Here is a 20,052-nt window from a genome sequence, read left to right on the forward strand (position 1 = left end):
GTTGGGTAGGCACCCATGGGCCCCCCATGACCCCAGAGTATGGAGCCCAAAGTCGGCTTGGTTCATGAGTAATACCCGGTCAAAGATGGGACTTTGACCGGGTGTATCTCGAAAACCAAGCCGATTTGGAGGTCCATACTCCGGGGTTGGGTAGGCACCCATGGGCCCCCCATGACCCCAGAGTATGGAGCCCAAAGTCGGCTTGGTTCCTGAGTAATGCCCGGTCAAAAACAGCATCCCACCTGTAACTTAATAAGCTACTCACTGGACTTCACCACATGTGATGAAATCCCCCATTCTTTACAGGGATTCACCCGCTGAAAATTTCTAAGTCAAAAACAGCATCCCACCTGTAACTTATTTGACGGTGCCCCTGTGAGCAGTTGGTGGACATTATGATTTTATGCAAATTATACATAATTAATGGCTGTAATGTACATCAGTGTGTGGTGCTGTGTCCCCTGAGTGGTGTACAGTAGGTTTCACCTATAAATTAACATTTTCAGATAATCAGACCCAAGGTTCCCGAGGATCCACTTTCTCCAACCCAAGGTTCCTGAGAATCCACCCGCTGAAAATTTCTAAGTCAAAAACAGCATCCCACCTGCAACTTATTTGACGGAGCCCCTGTGAGCAGTTCGTGGACAGTATGATTTTATGCAAATTATGCATAATTAATGGCTGTAATGTTCATCAGTGTGTAGAGCTGTGTCCCCTGAGTGGTGTACAGTAGGTTTGACCACAAATATGCACTTTATTTATGAAATATGACCTTTTAATGCAATGTCCACCGGGAGCCTACAGGGGCTCCGTCAAATAAGTTACAGATTGGCTCCAAACTTTGAACGGCTATAACTCGGGGGCCCGGCCACCTAGCGACACCAAACTCGGGTCAAAGTAAGGTCCTGAGGGGCCCTCTCCAACGGGCCCTGGCCCGTGCTTCTAGCGCCCCCACAGGCCGAGATACGGGGGCCAACAGGAAAGTGTGTAATTCAGAAGGAAGGGCCCCAGATGCTCAGGACTCTGGGGTCTGAGAGGGCCCCTGGGGGACCCTCATCACCCCGAAGGACGACCCTCTGGGACTCGTACTTTCCGAGATATCGACCTTTTTGTCCAAAAGTCCCCTATGTATAACCGGGTGTATCTTGGGAGTTAAGCCGAGTTGGAGCTCCAAACTCCGGGCATAAGGAGGGCCTTTAGGGCCCCTTCAGACCCCTCCGTCCCCAGCTCCTGGGCCTTTCCGTTTCCGAGATACGGCCACTTCCGGTCCAGCTTTGACCGGGTGTATCTCGAAAACCAAGCCGACTTGGAGGTCCATACTCCGGGGTTGGGTAGGCACCCATGGGCCCCCCATGACCCAGGAGTATGGAGCCCAAAGTCGGCTTGGTTCCTGAGTAATGCCCGGTCAAAGATGGGACTTTGACCAGGTGTATCTTGGAAACCAAGCCGACTTGGAGGTCCATACTCCGGGGTTGGGTAGGCACCCATGGGCCCCCCCATGACCCCAGATTATGGAGCCCAAAGTCGGCTTGGTTCCTGAGTAATGCCCGGTCAAAAACAGCATCCCACCTGTAACCTATTTGACAGGGACAGTTACATTTTATGCAAAAAATCTCGAAGACCACCCTTCCAAAAAATTTGAAACTCTGGTCGATTGTAGGTCTCGAGAGGGCCTATCCAATGAGCCCACCCCCGTCCCCGTGGGCGGTCGGGCCAGGGAGTTACGCCCGGTCAAAGGCGCACCTTTTTCGGCTCATAACTCGAGAGCCCCTCGCTCTATATTCTCCAAACTCTAATCGATTGGTGTGCTGCACGAGCCCTTTCGAAAGAGCCCAGCCAGGAGGTCCAACTCGCCGGGGCCCCCGAGTTACGGCCGTTCAAAGTCCCGGTTCCCAGCGAGCGGCGGTCCTGTAGGGGGCGTCCTCGAGGCCCGCCACTCTCGCGTTCGGGCAAGGGTCCCCGCGGGACCTCCTCACCCGATTTTGAGCTCTCTGAGTTTTCGCATTCCCGAGATATAAGCGATTTTCTTCTGAGCTCGTGACGTCACCGGCGGCCGCCATTTTGACGCGCGCCCGGTTGTTTTCGGCTAATATCTCCGCGAAAACAGCACCAAAAATCATGAAACTGGTATCTTTATTTTCAGTTCAACTAGACGGTTCCAAAGAGCTCGGTGCTCGCCGGATCCGTTGAGTTTCCGCCGAGATATTTGCGTTTTTCACATTCGTTTGGCTGTATCTCGGGCCCCCGGGGGGCTCCGAGGTCGTGGGTGGGCTCGTTGGAAAGGTATTGTCCCGTTCTAAACTCGATAAAAATTTGGCGTTGATTGGACGTGATCTCGCCGAGTTATTGGCGTTTAAATCAGTTTTCATTGGGTTACCGTCCTTCTAACTGCATGTTCTCGTAGATGGGTAAGCCCGCGGGCGGGCCGTCCTACTTTAAACCCGGCTCGGATTCCCCGGCCCCGCAGTTGTCCCCTGGGCCTGTGGCTTGACTCTGGGTCTAAGTTCACTCCAAAACCCTAAGTCCAAAACATTGCGGTACACTTGGGGATCCAGGCATTCGGGACTCCTCGGCCAGCCCCGTGGAAGGTGGCCCTTTGTGGGTCAAAGACAGATTTGACTGCCACCCTGGAAGTCCACCTGGAGCTAAGACGGTCCTAAAACGGCCCTCCGGGGTTATATAGAGAGGTACTATGGTGGAGGGGGCACCCTGACACAGACCATTTCGAGTCCCACTCAGAGTCACTCTGGCTGGGGATAAATCCTGGAGGGAGAGGGCCTCCAGTAGCAAACCAAGCCCAGCCTGGGGGCACTCTGGCTGGGGATAAATCCTGGAGGGAGAGGGCCTCCAGGAGCAAACCAAGCCCAGCCTGGGGGCACTCTGGCTGGGGATAAATCCTGGAGGGAGAGGGCCTCCAGGAGCAAACCAAGCCCAGCCTGGGGGCACTCTGGCTTGGGATAAATCCTGGAGGGAGAGGGCCTCTAGGAGCAAATCAAGCCCAGCCTGGGGGCACTCTGGCTGGGGATAAATCCTGGAGGGTGAGGGCCTCCAGGAGCAAACCAAGCCCAGCCTGGGGGCACTCTGGCTGGGGATAAATCCTTCCAAAACCAAAGTCCAGTTGTGCAGTACCCGTGGGGCTCCATACACTCGTGACTCCTCGGCCTGCCCCGGGAAGGGTGGACTTTCCTGGGTCAAAGGCAGATTTAACCGCCACCCCTGGAGCTCCACCTGGAGCTAAGACGGTCCTAAAACGGGCCTTCGGGTTTGTATTGGAGAAGGTGAGTGTGGTTGAGGGACACGGCACCCTCCCACAGACCATTGTGATACCCACTCAGAGTCAATCTGCCTGGGGATAAAATTTCAATTGGGCCATGCCATGGAGCTCTGGAAGTCCTGGAGGGAGAGGGCCTCCAGGAGCAAACCAAGCCCAGCCTGGGGGCACTCTGGCTGGGGATAAATCCTTCCAAAACCTAAGTCCAGTTGTGCGGTACTCGTGGGGCTCCATACACTAGAGACTCCTCAGCCTGCCCCGGGAAGGGTGGCCTTTCCTGGGTCAAAGGCAGATTTAACCGCCACCCCTGGAGCTCCACCTGGAGCTAAGACGGTCCTAAAACGGGCCTTCGGGTTTGTATTGGAGAAGGTGAGTGTGGTTGAGGGACACGGCACCCTCCCACAGACCATTGTGATACCCACTCAGAGTCAATCTGCCTGGGGATAAAATTTCAATTGGGCCATGCCATGGAGCTCTGGAAGTCCTGGAGGGAGAGGGCCTCCAGGAGCAAACCAAGCCCAGCCTGGGAGCACTCTGGCTGGGGATAAATCCTGGAGGGTGAGGGCCTCCAGGAGCAAACCAAGCCCAGCCTGGGGGCACTCTGGCTGGGGATAAATCCTTCCAAAACCTAAGTCCAGTTGTGCGGTACTCGTGGGGCTCCATACACTAGAGACTCCTCAGCCTGCCCGGGAAGGGTGGCCTTTCCTGGGTCAAAGGCAGATTTAACCGCCACCCCTGGAGCTCCACCTGGAGCTAAGACGGTCCTAAAACGGGCCTTCGGGGTTGTATGGGAGAAGGTGAGTGTGGTTGAGGGACATGGCACCCTCACACAAACCATTGTGGCTCCCACTCAGAGTCAATCTGGCTGGGGATAAAATCTAAATTGGGCCATGCCGTGGAGCTCTGGAAGTCCTTGAGGGAGACGGCCTCCAGGAGCAATCCAAGCCCAGCCAGTGGGCACTCTGAGTCGGGCAGAGGGTGGACCAAGGTGGGGGTCCCAGCCCGGAGCTCTGGTTTTCCAAGTCGGGCAGAGGGTGGACCAAGGTGGGGGTCCCAGCCCGGAGCTCTGGTTCTCCAAGTCGGGCAGAGGGTGGACCAAGGTGGGGGTCCCAGCCCGGAGCTCTGGTTCTCCAAGTCGGGCAGAGGGTGGACCAAGGTGGGGGTCCCTGCCCGGAGCTCTGGTTCTCCAAGTCTGGGCAGACGGTGGACATAGGTGGGGGTCCCTGCCCAGAGCCCTGGATCTGTGAGTCGGCCTGAGGCTGAAGAACCCCGGCCGCAGGGAACCAGCAAACCGGCCCAACCGCCAAAACCTAAGTTAATTTTGGGTTACCAGTGGCCTGGTTCGCTGGTGGCGCGGGGTGGCTGGGACAGTAATGGCCGGGCTTAAGTGTGGGACCCCCGGGTTCGGCCGGTGCGCAGGTGAGGGTGCAGTGGGGTAGCTCTGGTTCTCTGAGTCGGGCAGAGGGTGGACCACGGTGGGGGTCCCTGTCAGGAGCTCTGGTTCTCTGAGTCGGGCAAAGTAGCTCCAAAACCCAAGTCCAATGTGCGTTACCCGAGGGGCTCCATACACTCGTGACTCCTCGGCCTGCCCCGGGAAGGGTGGGCTTTCCTGGGTCAAAGGCAGATTTAACCGCCACCCCTGGAGCTCCACCTGGAGCTAAGACGGTCCTAAAACGGGCCTTCGGGGTTGTATGGGAGAAGGTGAGTGTGGTTGAGGGACACGACACCCTCCCACAGACCATTGTGACACCCACTCAGAGTCAATATGGCTGGGGATACAATCTAAATCGGGCCATGCCATGGAGCCCTGGAAGTCCTGGAGGGAGAGGGCATCCAGGAGCAATCCAAGCCCAGCCAGTGGGCACTCTGAGTCGGGCAGAGGGTGATGTAGGTGGGGGTCCCAGCACGGAGCGCTGGTTCTCCAAGTCGGTCAGAGGGTGGACCAAGGTGGGGGTCCCAGCCTGGAGCGCTGGTTCTCCAAGTCGGTCAGAGGGTGGACCAAGGTGGGGGTCCCAGCCCGGAGCTCTGGTTCTCCAAGTCGGTCACAGGGTGGACCAAGGTGGGGCTCCCAGCCCGGAGCTCTGGTTCTCCAAGTCGGGCAGAGGGTGGCCCAAGTTGGGGGTCCCAGCCCGGAGCTCTGGTTCTCCAAGTCGGGCAGAGGGTGGCCCAAGGTGGGGGTCCCTACCCAGAGCCCTGGATCTGTGAGTCGGCCTGGGGCCAAAGAACCCCGGCCGTGCGGAGCCATAGAACCGGGCTGGCCGCCAAAACCTAAGTAAATTTTTGGTTACCAGTGGCTTGGTTCTCTGGTGGCGCGGGGTGGCTGGGACAGTAATGCCCGGGCTTAAGTGTGGGACCCCCGGGTTCGGCCGGTGCGCAGGTGAGGGTGCAGTGGGGTAGCTCTGGTTCTCTGTGTCGGGCAGAGGGTGGACCACGGTGGGGGTCCCTGCCCAGAGCCCTGGATCCCTGAGTCAGCCTGAGGCCGAAGAACCCCGGCCGTACGGAACCAGGGAACCAGGCCGGCCGCCAAAACCTAAGTTAATTTTGGGTTACCAGTGGCCCGGTTCTCTGGTGGCGCGGGGTGGCTGGGACAATAATGCCCGGGCTTAAGTTTGGGACCCCCGGGTTCGGCCGGTGCACAGGTGATGGTGGAGGCCCAAGTTGTGCAGGAGCTCTGGATCTCCGAGTCGGGCAGAGGGTGGACCAAGGTGGGGGTCCCAGCCCGGAGCTCTGGATCTCCGAGTCGGGCAGAGGGTGGACCAAGGTGGGGGTCCCAGCCCGGAGCTCTGGTTCTCCAAGTCGGGCAGAGGGTGGACCAAGGTGGGGGTCCCAGCCCGGAGCTCTGGTTCTCCAAGTCGGGCAGAGGGTGGACCAAGGTGGGGGTCCCAGCCCGGAGCTCTGGTTCTCCAAGTCGGGCAGAGGGTGGACCAAGGTGGGGGTCCCAGCCCGGAGCTCTGGTTCTCCAAGTCGGGCAGAGGGTGGACCTATGTGGGAGTCCCAGCCCGGAGCTCTGGTTCTCCAAGTCGGGCAGAGGGTGGACCAAGGTGGGGGTCCCAGCCTGGAGCTCTGGTTCTCCAAGTCGGGCAGAGGGTGGACCAAGGTGGGGGTCCCAGCCCGGAGCTCTGGTTCTCCAAGTCGGGCAGAGGGTGGACCTATGTGGGGGCCCCAGCCCGGAGCTCTGGTTCTCCAAGTCGGGCAGAGGGTGGACCAAGGTGGGGGTCCCAGCCCGGAGCTCTGGTTCTCCAAGTCGGGCAAAAGGTGTACCTAGGTGGGGGTCCCTTGTCGGAGCTCTGGAGCCAACACACTCCAAAAATCTAAGTCGAAAACAGCATCCCACCTATAACTTATTTGACCGGGTCAAAATAGGCTCTCTGTGGACAGTCCAGATTTTTGCTAATAAAACATATTTAATGGCTGTAATGTACATCAGTGTGTTGATTCGTGTCCCCTGAGTGGTGTACAGTAGGTTTCACCTCATAAATTACAATTTTCAGAGAATCAGACCCAAGGTTCCCGAGGATCCACTTTCTCCAACCCAAGGTTCCTGAGGATCCACCCGCTGAAAATTTCTAAGTCAAAAACAGCATCCCACCTGTAACTTATTTGACGGTGCCCCTGTGAGCAGTTGGTGGACAGTATGATTTTATGCAAATTATGCATAATTAATATCTGTAATGTACATCAGTGTGTTGTGGTGTGTCCCCTGAGTGGTGTACAGTAGGTTTGACCACAAAAAAACACATTATTTATGAAATATGACCTTTTAATGCAATGTCCACGGGGAGCCTACAGGGACCCTGTCAAATAAGTTACAGGTGGGACTTCAACCAAAACATCCCACCTGTAACTTATTTGACGGTGCCCCTGTGAGCAGTTGGTGGACAGTATGATTTTATGCAAATTATGCATAATTAATGGCTGTAATGTACATCAGTGTGTGGAGCTGTGTCCCCTGAGTGGTGTACAGTAGGTTTGACCACAAAAAAACACATTATTTATGAAATATGACCTTTTAATGCAATGTCCACGGGGAGCCTACAGGGGCTCCGTCAAATAAGTTGCAGGTGGGACTTCCCCAACTGGAACTCATAAACGGCTATAACTCCGCGACCAAGCGGCCTAGATGCACCAAACTCGGGTCAAAGTAAGGTCCCGAGGGGCCCTCTCCAACGGACCCTGGCCCGTGCTTCTAGCGCCCCCACAGGCCGAGATACGGGGGCCAACAGGAAAGGGTGTCATTCAGAAGGAAGGGCCCCAGAGGCTCAGGACTCTGAGGTCTGAGAGGGCCCCTGGGGGACCCCCACCACCCCGAAGGACGACCTGCTGGGACTCGTACTTTCCGAGATATGGACCGTTTTGTCCAAAAGTCCCCTATGTATAACCGGGTGTATCTTGGGAGTTAAGCCGAGTTGGAGCTCCAAACTCCGGGCAGGAGGAGGGCCCTTAGGTCCCCTTCAGACCCCACCATCTCCAGCTCCTGGGCCTTTCCGGTTCCGAGATACGGCCACTTCATGTCCAGGTTTGACCGGGTGTATCTCGGAAACCACGCCGACTTGGAGGTCCATACTCCGGGCACTGGGGGGTACCATTGGGCCCCCCTTGACCACAGAGTATGGAGCCCCAAGTCGGCTTGGTTCCTGAGATATTCCCGGTCAAAGATGGGATTTTGACCGGGTGTTTCTCGAAAACCACGCCGACTTGGAGCTCCATACTCCGGGCACTGGGGGGTACCATTGGGCCCCCCATGACCACAGAGTATGGAGCCCCAAGTCGGCTTGGTTCCTGAGATATTCCCGGTCAAAAACAGCATCCCACCTGTAACCTATGTGGACACTTTAGGCTGTTAGGGGGACGTTTAGGCTGTCCGTGGACACTTTAGGCTGTTAGGGGGACGTTTAGGCTGTCCTTGGACATTTTAGGCTGTTAGGGGGATGTTTAGGCTGTCCGTGGACAGGGGGCGTGTCAGTGATCGATCCCCACCCCCTGGCTTCATTTAGGCTGTTAGGGGGACGTTTAGGCTCCCCGTGGACATTTTAGGCTGTTAGGGGGACGTTTAGGCTCCTCGTGGACATTTTAGGCTGTTAGGGGGACGTTTAGGCTGTCCGTGGACACTTTAGGCTGTTAGGGGGACGTTTAGGCTCCTCGTGGACATTTTAGGCTGTTAGGGGGACGTTTAGGCTGTCCGTGGACACTTTAGGCTGTTAGGGGGACGTTTAGGCTCCTCGTGGACATTTTAGGCTGTTAGGGGGACGTTTAGGCTGTCCGTGGACACTTTAGGCTGTTAGGGGGACGTTTAGGCTCCCCGTGGACATTTTAGGCTGTTAGGGGGACGTTTAGGCTGTCCGTGGACACTTTAGGCTGTTAGGGGGACGGTTAGGCTCCCCGTGGACATGTTAGGCTGTTAGGGGGACGTTTAAGCACTTCGTGGACGGCCCCGCCCACCCCGCGACTTCGGCCAATGGCGTGGAGCGTGTAAGGGTGAATAGGCTGTAAGGGGGACGTTTAGGCTCCCCGTGGACAATTTAGGCTGTTAGGGGGACGTCTAGGCTCCCCGTGGACGCCCACCCCTGACTTATTCGACGCCCGTCGAATAGGTTGCGGGTGGGACGTCGGTGAGCCACCTGGTGGCCGATGCCCGAACTGCGGTTTTGGGGAGGTAACTTCTGGCCCCTCCCATGTGGCCCCTGGGGGGTCCAGAGTCTTGGGACCACCTCTCAGGTGACCTTGGGGACGGCCCCTTGCGGGAAGGGGCGTCACGGGGCCCCCCAAAAATCATCTAGGGGGCGCTGCGCAGCGTCCACGGAGTGCGTCCCACTTCGCGTCAATTGAGTGGCGCCGTGTACCCGTTTCAAATCCACTTCCCTAAAGTGAGCGATCCGCCGTTATAATAGCAATCCGCCGTTATAATAGCGATCCACCGTTATAATAGCAATCCGCCGTTATAATAGCAATCCGCCGTTATAATAGCGATCCGCCGTTATAATAGCAATCCGCCGTTATAATAGCGATCCACCGTTATAATAGCGATCCGCCGTTATAATAGCGATCCGCCGTTATAATAGCAATCCGCCGTTATAATAGCGATCCGCCGTTATAATAGCAATCCGCCGTTATAATAGCAATCCGCCGTTATAATAGCAATCCGCCGTTATAATAGCGATCCGCCGTTATAATAGCAATCCGCCGTTATAATAGCAATCCGCCGTTATAATAGCAATCCGCCGTTATAATAGCGATCCGCCGTTATAATAGCAATCCGCCGTTATAATAGCAATCCGCCGTTATAATAGCAATCCGCCGTTATAATAGCGATCCACCGTTATAATAGCAATCCGCCGTTATAATAGCAATCCACCGTTATAATAGCAATCCGCCGTTATAATAGCGATCCACCGTTATAATAGCAATCCGCCGTTATAATAGCAATCCGCCGTTATAATAGCAATCCGCCGTTATAATAGCGATCCGCCGTTATAATAGCAATCCGCCGTTATAATAGCAATCCGCCGTTAGAATAGCAATCCGCCGTTATAATAGCGATCCGCCGTTATAATAGCAATCCGCCGTTATAATAGCGATCCGCCGTTATAATAGCGATCCGCCGTTATAATAGCGATCCACCGTTATAATAGCGATCCACCGTTATAATAGCGATCCGCCGTTATAATAGCAATCCGCCGTTATAATAGCGATCCGCCGTTATAATAGCGATCCACCGTTATAATAGCGATCCGCCGTTAGAATAGCGATCCACCGTTATAATAGCGATCCGCCGTTATAATAGCAATCCGCCGTTATAATAGCGATCCGCCGTTATAATAGCGATCCACCGTTATAATAGCGATCCACCGTTATAATAGCAATCCGCCGTTATAATAGCGATCCGCCGTTATAATAGCGATCCGCCGTTATAATAGCAATCCGCCGTTATAATAGCGATCCGCCGTTATAATAGCGATCCACCGTTATAATAGCAATCCGCCGTTAGAATAGCAATCCGCCGTTATAATAGCGATCCGCCGTTATAATAGCGATCCACCGTTATAATAGCGATCCGCCGTTATAATAGCAATCCGCCGTTATAATAGCGATCCGCCGTTATAATAGCGATCCACCGTTATAATAGCAATCCACCGTTATAATAGCGATCCGCCGTTAGAATAGCAATCCGCCGTTATAATAGCAATCCGCCGTTATAATAGCGATCCGCCGTTATAATAGCGATCCACCGTTATAATAGCAATCCACCGTTATAATAGCGATCCGCCGTTAGAATAGCAATCCGCCGTTATAATAGCAATCCGCCGTTATAATAGCAATCCGCCGTTATAATAGCAATCCGCCGTTATAATAGCAATCCACCGTTATAATAGCAATCCACCGTTATAATAGCGATCCGCCGTTATAATAGCAATCCGCCGTTATAATAGCAATCCGCCGCTATAATAGCGATCCACCGTTATAATAGCAATCCGCCGTTATAATAGCGATCCACCGTTATAATAGCGATCCGCCGTTATAATAGCAATCCGCCGTTATAATAGCGATCCACCGTTATAATAGCGATCCGCCGTTATAATAGCGATCCGCCGTTATAATAGCAATCCGCCGTTATAATAGCAATCCGCCGTTATAATAGCAATCCGCCGTTATAATAGCAATCCGCCGTTATAATAGCGATCCGCCGTTATAATAGCGATCCGCCGTTATAATAGCAATCCGCCGTTATAATAGCAATCCGCCGTTATAATAGCAATCCGCCGTTATAATAGCAATCCGCCGTTATAATAGCGATCCGCCGTTATAATAGCAATCCGCCGTTATAATAGCGATCCGCCGTTATAATAGCAATCCGCCGTTATAATAGCGATCCACCGTTATAATAGCAATCCGCCGTTATAATAGCGATCCGCCGTGGAACAAGCGCGCCGGCTCTTAAAGGGAATGTGAGAGGACGCTCTGATTGGTTTATTTCACGTTACGCCCAAACCACAGCTATGAGTAATGAAGCTACTTCAGACCAACACATTTTAGATTTGCGTCGGCGCAAGAGTCGTTTATCCCGCCGGTATAAGAGCAACAGCGCCGGGATCCCCCCAGAAGTTACTTGCGTTTCGCGTTTGATACTTGCATTTCAGAACGTTACAATAGGGCCCGTAGAGTTTGACAAACCCAAACGTTGGGTTAAAAATGTAATGTTTAACCCAACGGCTGGGTTTGTCCATATTTTACCCAAAATTGGGTTAAAACAACCCAGCATTTTTTAGAGTGTATCTTTGAATAATTCATCATAATACATAAAAAAAAATATTTTGCCACTTTTGCTTGTGGTTGAACATTTTTGCATATAAAATAAACTAATTAACAATATTCAAGAGATGAGGGTTAAAAATATAAGAACTTAAATCAACCCTAAATGTATTGGTTATACTCATCAATAGATATTTACAGATAGATGAAACCTGTCGCTCATATCTTTTAAGTTGTTGCGGTTGTGATAACGCCGTAAGTCACATGATAACGTCAACATGGCGGATGTCCGGTTCACATTCATATCGCGATCAGGCTAGAGGACCCACTCTTTTAGCGTCCGTTAAGTAAGTACTTACTGAAATTACACGTGATCTACACACATGATTTACACATATCAACGTTCATTAGAAACTTATTTTAAATAGTGCACATTCATAATTATTTGTATAAAGCATTTTATGGTTTTATCAGTTTGTAGAAGGAACTAACTTGTTTTGTGCAGTTTCCTTCTGTCTGCTAGCTTTAAACACACTCTTGCACCTCATGCTATTGATTTCACTATTGATCTTCAGTGGACTTGCCTCATTCATTTTCACTAGATTGGGTTTTCTAGCTAAATCTGCAATGTAGAACGAAACACAACACTGCATTCATAAATGATGGATTCAGAAGATGTTTTTTTGCATCTTGAAGAGGTTTAACTACTTACACTTTACATACAAGTTATTTTAACCACTCGAATCAAGGAAAGTCGTCTTCAGCACTCAGGCTGTAACTCATAAAGGCTCCTAAACTCTGGAATAGCCTTCCTGATAATGTCCGGGGCTCAGACTCACTCTCCCAGTTTACATCTAGATTAAAGACGCATCTCTTTAGCCTCGCATGCATATAATGCATCTCTTAACCTTAAGCAGTCATATCAGATCAACTGCACATTATTCTTGCTTAATGTTATGAACAGCAGCTACCCTAATATTTTATCATTTTCTTAACCAAACACCTGTAAAGAGATGACCCAACACCTGTGAAGAGATGACCCAACACCTGTGGGAGATGACCCAACACCTGTAAGAGGATGACCCAACACCTGTGAAGAGATGACCCAACACCTGTAAGGAGATGACCCAACACCTGTAAGAGGATGACCCAACACCTGTAAAGATATGACCCAACTCCTGTAAGGGGATGACCCAACACCTGTAAGGGGATGACCCAACACTTGTAGGAGGATGACCCAACACCTGTAAGGGGATGACCCAACACCTGTGAAGAGACGACCCAACACCTGTGAAGAGATGACCCAACACCTGTAAGAGGATGACCCAACACCTGTAAGGGGATAACCCAACACCTGTAAGGGGATGACCCAACACCTGTGAAGAGATGACCCAACACCTGTAAGGGGATGACCCAACACCTGTGAAGAGATGACCCAACACCTGTAAGGGGATGACCCAACACCTGTGAAGAGATGACCCAACACCTGTAAGAGGATGACCCAACACCTGTAAGGGGATGACCCAACACCTGTAAAGAGATGACCCAACACCTGTGAAGAGATGACCCAACACCTGTGGGAGATGACCCAACACCTGTAAGAAGATGACCCAACACCTGTAAGAGGATGACCCAACACCTGTAAAGATATGACCCAACTCCTGTAAGGGGATGACCCAACACCTGTAAGGGGATGACCCAACACTTGTAGGAGGATGACCCAACACCTGTAAGAGGATGACCCAACACCTGTAAGGGGATGACCCAACACCTGTGAAGAGACGACCCAACACCTGTGAAGAGATGACCCAACACCTGTAAGAGGATGACCCAACACCTGTAAGAGGATGACCCAACACCTGTAAGGGGATGACCCAACACCTGTGAAGAGACGACCCAACACCTGTAAGGGGATGACCCAACACCTGTGAAGAGATGACCCAACACCTGTAAGAGGATGACCCAACACCTGTAAGGGGATGACCCAACACCTGTGAAGAGATGACCCAACACCTGTAAGGGGATGACCCAACACCTGTGAAGAGATGACCCAACACCTGTAAGGGGATGACCCAACACCTGTGAAGAGATGACCCAACACCTGTAAGAGGATGACCCAACACCTGTAAGGGGATGACCCAACACCTGTGAAGAGATGACCCAACACCTGTAAGGGGATGACCCAACACCTGTGAAGAGATGACCCAACACCTGTGAAGAGACGATCCAACACCTGTAAGGGGATGACCCTACACCTGTGAAGAGATGACCCAACACCTGTAAGGGGATGACCCTACACCTGTGAAGAGACTACCCAACACCTGTAAGGGGATGACCCAACACCTGTGAAGAGATGACCCAACACCTGTGAAGAGACGACCCAACACCTGTAAGGGGGTGACCCTACACCTGTGAAGAGACTACCCAACACCTGTGAAGAGATGACCCAACACCTGTGAAGAGATGACCCAACACCTGTGAAGAGATGATCCAACACCTGTAAGGGGATGACCCAACACCTGTGAAGAGACGACCCAACACCTGTGAAGAGATGATCCAACACCTGTAAGGGGATGACCCAACACCTGTGAAGAGACGACCCAACACCTGTAAGGGGATGACCCAACACCTGTGAAGAGACGACCCAACACCTCTAAGGGGATGACCCAACACCTGTAAAGAAACGACCCAACACCTGTGAAGAGATGACCCAACATCTGTGAAGAGATGACCCAACACCTATGAAGAGACGACCCAACACCTGTAAGGGGATGACCCAACACCTGTAAGGGGATGACCCAACACCTGTGAAGAGATGACCCAACACCTGTGAAGAGATGACCCAACACCTGTAAAGAAACGACCCAACACCTGTGAAGAGATGACCCAACACCTGTGAAGAGATGACCCAACACCTGTGAAGAGATGACCCAACACCTGTGAAGAGATGACCCAACATCTGTAAAGAAATGACCCAACACCTGTGAAGAGATGACCCAACACCTGTAAGGGGATGACCCAACACCTGTAAGGGGATGACCCAACACCTGTAAGGGGATGACCCAATACCTGTAAAGAAATGACCCAACACCTGTGAAGAGATGACCCAACATCTGTGAAGAGATGACCCAACACCTATGAAGAGACGACCCAACACCTGTAAGGGGATGACCCAACACCTGTAAGGGGATGACCCAACACCTGTAAAGAAATGACCCAACACCTGTGAAGAGATGACCCAACACCTGTAAGGGGATGACCCAACACCTGTAAGGGGATGACCCAACACCTGTAAGGGGATGACCCAACACCTGTAAAGAAATGACCCAACACCTGTGAAGAGATGACCCAACATCTGTGAAGAGATGACCCAACACCTATGAAGAGACGACCCAACACCTGTAAGGGGATGACCCAACACCTGTAAGGGGATGACCCAACACCTGTGAAGAGATGACCCAACACCTGTGAAGAGATGACCCAATACCTGTAAAGAAATGACCCAACACCTGTAAGGGGATGACCCAACACCTGTAAGGGGATGACCCAACACCTGTAAGGGGATGACCCAATACCTGTAAAGAAATGACCCAACACCTGTGAAGAGATGACCCAACATCTGTGAAGAGATGACCCAACACCTATGAAGAGACGACCCAACACCTGTAAGGGGATGACCCAACACCTGTAAGGGGATGACCCAACACCTGTGAAGAGATGACCCAACACCTGTGAAGAGATGACCCAATACCTGTAAAGAAATGACCCAACACCTGTGAAGAGATGACCCAACATCTGTGAAGAGATGACCCAACACCTATGAAGAGACGACCCAACACCTGTAAGGGGATGACCCAACACCTGTAAGGGGATGACCCAACACCTGTGAAGAGATGACCCAACACCTGTGAAGAGATGACCCAACACCTGTAAAGAAATGACCCAACACCTGTGAAGAGATGACCCAACATCTGTGAAGAGATGACCCAACATCTGTGAAGAGATGACCCAACATCTGTGAAGAGATGACCCAACACCTGTAAAGAAACGACCCAACACCTGTGAAGAGATGACCCAACACCTGTAAAGAAATGACCCAACACCTGTGAAGAGATGACCCAACACCTGTAAAGAAATGACCCAACACCTGTAAAGAAATGACCCAACACCTGTGAAGAGATGACCCAACACCTGTGAAGAGATGACCCAACATCTGTGAAGAGATGACCCAACATCTGTGAAGAGATGACCCAACATCTGTGAAGAGATGACCCAACACCTGTAAAGAAACGACCCAACACCTGTGAAGAGATGACCCAACACCTGTAAAGAAATGACCCAACACCTGTGAAGAGATGACCCAACACCTGTAAAGAAATGACCCAACACCTGTAAAGAAATGACCCAACACCTGTGAAGAGATGACCCAACATCTGTGAAGAGATGACCCAACATCTGTGAAGAGATGACCCAACACCTATGAAGAAATGACCCAACACCTGTAAGGGGATGACCCAACACCTGTAAGGGGATGACCCAACACCTGTAAAGAAACGACCCAACACCTGTGAAGAGATGACCCAACACCTGTGAAGAGATGACCCAACACCTGTAAAGAAATGACCCAACACCTGTAAGGGGAGGACCCAACACCTGTGAAGAGATGACCAGACACCTGTGAAGAGATGAACCAACACCTGTAAAGAAATGACCCAACACCTGTAAGGGGATGACCCTACACCTGTGAAGAGATGACCCAACACCTGTAAGGGGATGACCCTACACCTGTGAAGAGACTACCCAACACCTGTGAAGAGACGACCCAACACCTGTAAGGGGATGACCCAACACCTGTGAAGAGATGATCCAACACCTGTAAAGAGATGACCCAACACCTGTGAAGAGACGACCCAACACCTGTAAGGGGATGACCCAACACCTGTAAAGAGATGACCCAACACCTGTGAAGAGATGACCCAACACCTGTGAAGAGATGACCCAACACCTGTGAAGAGATGACGCAACACCTGTAAGGGGATGACCCTACACCTGTGAAGAGATGACCCAACACCTGTAAGGGGATGACCCTACACCTGTGAAGAGACTACCCAACCCCTGTGAAGAGACGACCCAACACCTGTAAGGGGATGACCCAACATCTGTGAAGAGATGACCCAACACCTGTGAAGAAACGACCCAACACCTGTAAGGGGATGACCCTACACCTGTGAAGAGATGACCCAACACCTGTGAAGAGATGACCCAACACCTGTGAAGAGATGACCCAACACCTGTGACGAGATGATCCAACACCTGTAAGGGGATGATCCAACACCACTGAAGAGACGACCCAACACCTGTAAGGGGATGACCTAACACCTGTAAAGAAACGACCCAACACCTGTGACGAGATGATCCAACACCTGTAAGGGGATGATCCAACACCTCTGAAGAGACGACCCAACACCTGTAAGGGGATGACCCAACACCTGTGAAGAGATGACCCTACACCTGTGAAGAGATGACCCAACACCTGTGAAGAGATGACCCAACACCTGTGAAGAGATGATCCAACACCTGTAAAGAAACGACCCAACACCTGTGACGAGATGATCCAACACCTGTAAGGGGATGATCCAACACCACTGAAGAGACGACCCAACACCTGTAAGGGGATGACCCAACACCTGTAAAGAAACGACCCAACACCTGTGAAGAGATGACCCAACACCTGTGAAGAGATGACCCAACACCTGTGAAGAGATGATCCAACACCTGTGAAGAGACGACCCAACACCTGTAAGGGGATGACCCAACACCTGTAAAGAAACGACCCAACACCTGTGAAGAGATGACCCAACACCTGTGAAGAGATGACCCTACACCTGTGAAGAGATGACCCAACACCTGTGAAGAGATGACCCAACACCTGTGAAGAGATGATCCAACACCTGTAAGGGGATGACCCAACACCTGTGAAGAGACGACCCAACACCTGTAAGGGGATGACCCAACACCTGTGAAGAGATGACCCAACACCTGTAAGGGGATGACCCAACACCTGTGAAGAGATGACCCAACACTTGCAAAGAAACGACCCAACACCTGTAAGGGGATGACCCAACACCTGTAAGGGGATGACCCAACACCTGTGAAGAGACGACCCAACACCAAAACGACTAAGACGACCTAAAGCTGCTTTGAAATGATATGCATTGTAAAATGTGCTATACAAAAAATGTGAATTGAACTGAAGTGTGTCCATGCAATTACAATGACTGCTGTAAAATTATCATAATAGTGCTTCATGCAACTGATATATTGCAAGTCTTCTAAAGCAATGTTTCCCAACCCTGCTCCTGAAGGACCCCAACACTGCACACTTTCATTATCACATGGGTTAATGAGCTGATGAGTTGAATCATGTGTGTTTGATTAGGGAGAGTGCTGGGGTCCTTCAGGAGAGGGTTGGGAAACACTGTACCAAAGGCAGAATCTTGACATGTGGTGTGTTCTCACCAACGCCTCAGATCCATCAAACAACTGTATCTTCTTTATGGGATTTTTTTTTTTTTTCTGGCATCTTTACAGTTGTAGGCTAGATACAGTATAAATACAGTTTCTCTTTTGTGTTTAAAATGTTATTTGAGATGTAGACTACAACTACTTATGCTAATGTTCCCATTAATTTATTGTAAGATTATTTATGAGAAGATTATATTGTTCTAATGTCTAGTTTTTACATGTTAAAAGAAAAATATTCTTGGTTATGTGAACGTTAGGGGAAAATTCCATTGTACCATTCTCCCAATATTATGGGAATGTTACTTTTGAATGTTCTCTGAACATTCCGAAACAAGTAGCAACATTTAAAACATTAGACAAACATCCAACTAAAACATTGCAGTTTAAAATGCTCAATGACCAATGTATAAATAATGTTTTTGTGCTAATGTTCTGAGAACAATATTAAAGACCAGATAACATTGAACAAACGTTCTATTAACGTTACTGGAGAAGGTTTGTTCATGACTTTGAGAGACCCTTGTACCCCTTCTGCTGGTGTGCATGCGTATGCCTGCAGGAATTATTCATGTTTCAGTCACTGAAGCTGTCTTCTGTTGGCCGCAGTGATTCAGACCTTGGAGATCATATTCGGGCGGATGAGCACGAGGCGGGAAGTAGCTTCAGTTCTGCTGTTCCAGCGAAAACAGCGTAAACAAATGTTGCCTCTCGCGCTGACAGCGTGCACCTGACGGGTCCTAAAAAATCGAGAAAACTGCGTTGTTGCTTATGGTTCTACATAACAGCACATTTGACAAAGCTGTATAGCACTGCTGACCCACTTTTAGTGCTATATTAATTCAGGTATTAGTACATTGTTATTCATGTACCCTTATTGTAAAGTGTTACTGAGAATATATTGATGGGACTAGTAGAAAGGTCAGACGATGGACATATAGACGAAGAGACCCAAACCAGCAGGAAAATCTCATAGGCTATTTCTGGAGTGAAGTTTTAGGATGAAGAGTTTTATCAAATCACAAACGGAGTAAACGTAGATGAAAACAAAACAAATCCCAGACATTTAACATTTATATCATAACAGTGTTAAAGTGCAGACTACTACTCCATTGTTCTGTGAATTTTAATGTAATTTCACAAATGTGACCACACCTTTACTCAGTCGCAATATAAACATGCAATCAATATAAATAAAATATTCAAAAGAGGTGCTTAAGTCAGAAAAGTGAAAAAGTGTCATCAATTTCACGCAAATGTAGTTGTACAAGATGCTGAATAACAATGAATAAATAAAATGAAACGCTAATAAAAGTCAATAAGTAAATTTGTAGAACAACGTTCATTAAATTCGTTACCATCGTGGCTAAATCATTCACAGGCCAGACTGGGAAATAAACGAGTGGTAAACAATGTGAAAGTATTAGGGCTGTAACGATTTACGATATTAAACCGAAATCGCGACACTCAGATCCACGAACCTGTATCGCGGTATGAGAAGGCAGATCGCGATCGACACACCCCTTCCCAGACTTCTCTTTCTCGTCCAGAATAGATCCTAGGGCTGTGACGGGGTCTTTTACATATTAGGTATGGGAATTTCAAGCAAAAATAATATTCGAAGATCGCTGGGTATCATTTGATTATTATTCAAAAATCGCACCTCTCCCCCACACGCACACACGCGCGTGCGCGAGCACACACACACACACACACACACACACACACACACACACACACACACACACACACACACACACAAGCAAACACCAGAGCAAGTGAGCAAAGCGCGCGGTGTTTGCTTGTATGTGTGTGTGTGTGTGTGTGTGTGTATGTGTGTGTGTGTGTGTGTGTGTGTGTGGCACCGGCGCGCGCGTGAACTGGAGCTCACCTCATAAACGAATCGAAACTTAGAAAGCTTGAAATACTTTTACTTGATTTAACGTTATTTCAAAACATAAAGAAGTGGCGGCTTAGGCTAATTCGTAGGAAGTGTGCATTTCTCTATATAG

Source organism: Phoxinus phoxinus, assembly GCF_949152265.1.
Source record: "Phoxinus phoxinus genome assembly, chromosome: 14".
Taxonomy (NCBI): Eukaryota; Metazoa; Chordata; class Actinopteri; order Cypriniformes; family Leuciscidae; genus Phoxinus; species Phoxinus phoxinus.